Source organism: Lycium barbarum, chromosome 7 (genome assembly GCF_019175385.1).
Source record: "Lycium barbarum isolate Lr01 chromosome 7, ASM1917538v2, whole genome shotgun sequence".
NCBI classification, from domain to species: domain Eukaryota; kingdom Viridiplantae; phylum Streptophyta; class Magnoliopsida; order Solanales; family Solanaceae; genus Lycium; species Lycium barbarum.
Window position 1 is genome coordinate 36390242 of NC_083343.1, and position 4102 is coordinate 36394343.

General features: G+C 35.3%; 1 long non-coding RNA gene across 4 annotated transcripts; it reads right to left on the minus strand.

The window, feature by feature from the left end:
- Window positions 1–250: 250 nt before the first annotated feature.
- Window positions 251–3866, minus strand: LOC132602230 (uncharacterized). 4 transcript variants are annotated; one of them, XR_009567670.1, is made up of 8 exons: window positions 3523–3866; window positions 2974–3053; window positions 2467–2614; window positions 1883–1945; window positions 1641–1755; window positions 1460–1558; window positions 996–1115; window positions 251–929 (listed from the first exon to the last, which is right to left on the minus strand). It is a non-coding gene; the product is annotated as an uncharacterized LOC132602230 (long non-coding RNA). The 4 variants fall into 4 exon arrangements; XR_009567671.1 differs by having other exon boundaries at window positions 1027–1115; window positions 2463–2614; XR_009567669.1 differs by having other exon boundaries at window positions 251–915; window positions 2463–2614.
- Between the last annotated feature and the right edge of the window lie 236 nt (window positions 3867–4102).

The window sequence follows — 4102 nt, forward strand, 5'->3', positions numbered from 1 at the left end:
TAGTAATATGCCAAATATGGAGCCTATGTTTTCGAAAGGTCGGATTTTTATATCAAATAAGATGTAAGAAAGTAGATGCTTGTTTGTGTTGTTCTTAATCCTTCTTCTAAACCCACTTAGAATCTTTCAACCACCGTTTATGAAATTGATTTTGCTGCAATTCTGATAAGTTTGATGATGGTGAGAACTGATGAGAGTTATAGCAGAAAATTTCATACAACATTAAACAATTATATCTAAGTTTCTCCAATCCAAACAACAAGAAGTCCAACCCAAAACTCCATCAATTATCAATCAAAACCCACCACAAGTCATAAAAAAATTAGAAAAGTCATATAAGGCATCTAAATGTAAAAGTCATAAAAACTTAAACAAAGTATTTAAAAATCTAAACATGTATCTAAGTTAAATCAAGCATTGTTTGCCACCACATCCTCATCTGAACGACTAGAACAAGCCTCATCCATGAGATCGTGGACAGGACGAGCGGTGACAGAACAATCATGGACAAGACGATCACGTGAAGGCCAAGGTCAGGGATAGCATCATTAGCACAAAGGTGGATCAGAAACTTCCCACTTTAGCAAAGCTTCTAATTGAACCTTGAGACCTTCATATTGTTGATCCCCACACCTCTAGTTGACCTTTGATAATTTAAGTTGGCTAGATAGTTCAATGATCTTCTTCTCTATAGCTATCATCGTCACCCTATACATTTGTTGGCCTTTGAGGAAGTAACAATGCCTTGCAACCTAGACTGATAGCGGTGAAATATCCACTGCATAAAGGTCGTATGTTCTCCCCTTTCATCGGCCACGAACAACATTCAACCAAAACTTCTAAAAATCCTTGTCTGTAATTTGTGTTGGCACCTTGGTCATAGCCAACTAACTCCAATGGAGTTTCTTCGAGGAGCTTTGATATTAACCCTAAAATTAGATTATAAGTGAAGTAAAAGATAGTAATTATTGTTTTAAGTTAATACAGAGGCTTACATAGGTAACCTCATCGCGTGACACAACCCACCTATCCGGATCTGTGTCGATTTTCTGCTTGCCCATTTAAATGGCTTTGAATAACATATCTTGAGTTAGTTTCTTCCTTATTTGTTTTTCCTACAAAAGGAAATAAATTGAGTTAATCAAATATAGTCCAACATATTTAATTAAAAATAGTATTTAAGATTTATGAGAAAAATACCAAACTTCTATTAACATTATATATGCTAACAACGCCCGTAAACGTGGAATTAGTTGTCATGTAAGAGCCTTTAATCAAAAACATCACCCAAGCTTTGTATTAGAACCTAGTTCACCTGTCCTAGTGCTGAAGGAGTCATCCCTCTTAGATGTTCTAGATTTCCTTCCTAGTTCGCTCTACAGCCTAAAATTATCATAAGTGGCGAAGTGCCTGCATAGATATTCTCATATATAGGATAGACATCACGTAGGCTTCGTACCTCTCCTACGAAAGGCTGAAAATAAGTCGGCTAGTATACACCTTGCTTTCTTTTCAAAGTTAGTAGCCTGTCATGGTGGGGAAGCCATGCACATTTTTTCTGCAAAACAAATAAATGTTTTATATTAGAAATGAATCAAGATAGGTATAGTATTGAATTAAAATAATAAATTCAAATATACCTTAAGCTCATTGAAGATTTGGTGCTTGAGCAGGTGTTGGATATCACCCACATCGAGTATGCTACATCAAAAATATTGTCAATGGCGAATGTAATTATCTGGGACTAGATTAAACCTGCAATACAACAATTAAAATATTGAGAGGTTAAATTAAAGATTAGTTGATAAACATAATCAAAAGATGTAAAAGTTAAATCATTTGTTGATAAACATAATCATAAGATGTAAAATTTAAATCATACCCAAATACCTCAGGTACGGTGATGAGGCTCCTCCAACAGCTCAGTTTGTGGAGAATCTTGACCCTGTTTAGGAGAGTGATGCATAGTAGGGGTGTCGGGCTCAGATTTATTGTCTCAAATGCAGAGACCAAAAAGATGAAATGTGGAGTGGCTGATTTTTAAAATAAATATGTCCAATCCATTGAAACATAAGTGATACTACTTCTACTATTGGTTAAGATAAATATTTACCAAATATAAATACTAAAACTAATCAAAAGAGTTGGACCACTCGCTGCAAATTGTCTTTTTTGAATTTGCAGATTGAGAAAGCTGAATTATATTCCGTCATTCAATGTTGAATTAACCACTTGTTTTAGGTAAGAACTTTTTTGGATCTTAGAAAAGAGTTAAATTTAAATGTCTTAACGTCAATCGACTTAGCTTCTATTAAATCATATACAACAACTAATTAACATTGGAATGTTCCTTTCAAGTGTGAATTTCTTAAAGGAAATGAAATATTTACAAGAGATAACACATTCAATCACCTAGACATAAATGAACACATCAGAAAATAAAGAAAAGATAAACAACTTACGAACTTTGTGATTCATTGACTCAATTGTGAAAATCCATGAAGAGGATTCATGTGGAAAACAGGTTCGATCATGTCACGACCCAAATCACTAGTCGTGCGGGCACCCACTCACTCCCCCCAGTAGGCGAACGCTTCCCTTCCCAACATACAATCTATCAATGTATAAGAATAATATAAATTATAATATGTATCAAATGAGACATAAAAGTAATAAGTGCGGATCAACATTTCAATTCTCAATAACAACATTCCTCTTTCATATGACAATGGAATAACAAGAGGGAGAGGCGCATGTATGTCAATCAGAAAAATATCCCACATAGGAAGTAGGGCGACATGCCCAATCTCAACAATCATGGCAACGAGCATACATGGTCAATCAATAATACCAACCTAAGAATATCCATATCAATTTCATAGCAAAAGGCTTAACATGTTTTCTCCGTCAATAACTAACTTCTACATATGCCTCACTAACCGAAGTCTAACCGAAAGGTAAGCCATAACCTACCTCGCTACTGAGCTGGAGCCACGAACAAATCTAGTTGAGCCTTGCCTTTCCACTTCGGAGAGCCTCAGAACGATTAACGTCTATCAAATATGAATTCTACGTTAGAATACGAATCTAAGGATACCCATATTGCCTTAGTTCTACCCAAAACTCAAAAATGGATAGAAAATATCCAACCCAATCCATAACGGCAAAACTGTAATTTCAATGAAAAATCAAGTTCAATATAGTCAAAATAGGCCCTACGAGTTTAAACGAGTTAGACAGTGCTCATATTGCTATATTTTAATTCGAAACCCCAAAAAGGTAACCCTGAGCCCGCATGGGAAAAACTAGAAATTTATTTCAAAATTAGATTACCCAAAGATTAATTTATCTAGATCAAGAAAACCCATTCAAAAATCGATCATCTTGATCTTCAAAACAATAATTTTCCACTTTTCAGCGTTTGGGTTCAAAACCTAAACTTTACCGAATCAAACTCGGTAAAAATTGATGACCAGCGGAAATAATCATAGGGAAACACCAAAATAAAGGTTAGATACTTACTCCCTTGTTGAGACGAGAACAACACCAAAAAAAATCACCTCAATCGAAACTCCCAAACTTGTAAGAAATGTAACAAAATCCCGAACAAGTGGAGAAAAGAAAATGCCGCAGCTGTTTCGGTCCAAATCAAGTGCTAATTGATCACGAAGCTCACTTTCGACCAGTCCAATAAAATCCTTGTGAAATTCCACCCAAGATAGCCTTTTGAATCCCCTAATTTGGCCTTAAAATGAGAGAGATATGATGTTTTCAAGTTTTGGAAAGAATGCTGAATTTCTAAGGGTGAAGTTAGGCATAAAATCGTAATTTTTACGAAAATTACACCAGAAATCCAGTAGTGAATTTCTTTTGAAAATTGGCCATATCTCCCTCATACCATGGTGAAACGCGACGAGTCTTGTTGTTATAGCTCCGAAATTACGATATGGATCTAACGGTTCAATCGAAACACAAAACAAAGGTCGTGCTCATTATGGTACCCTTTTGCTCAAAACGACATCGAAACTTAAAACGAACACCATAAAACCCAAACACATCTGAAACTCATCGAAATCTAACTAAAATTTGTGGACAAGTCCAA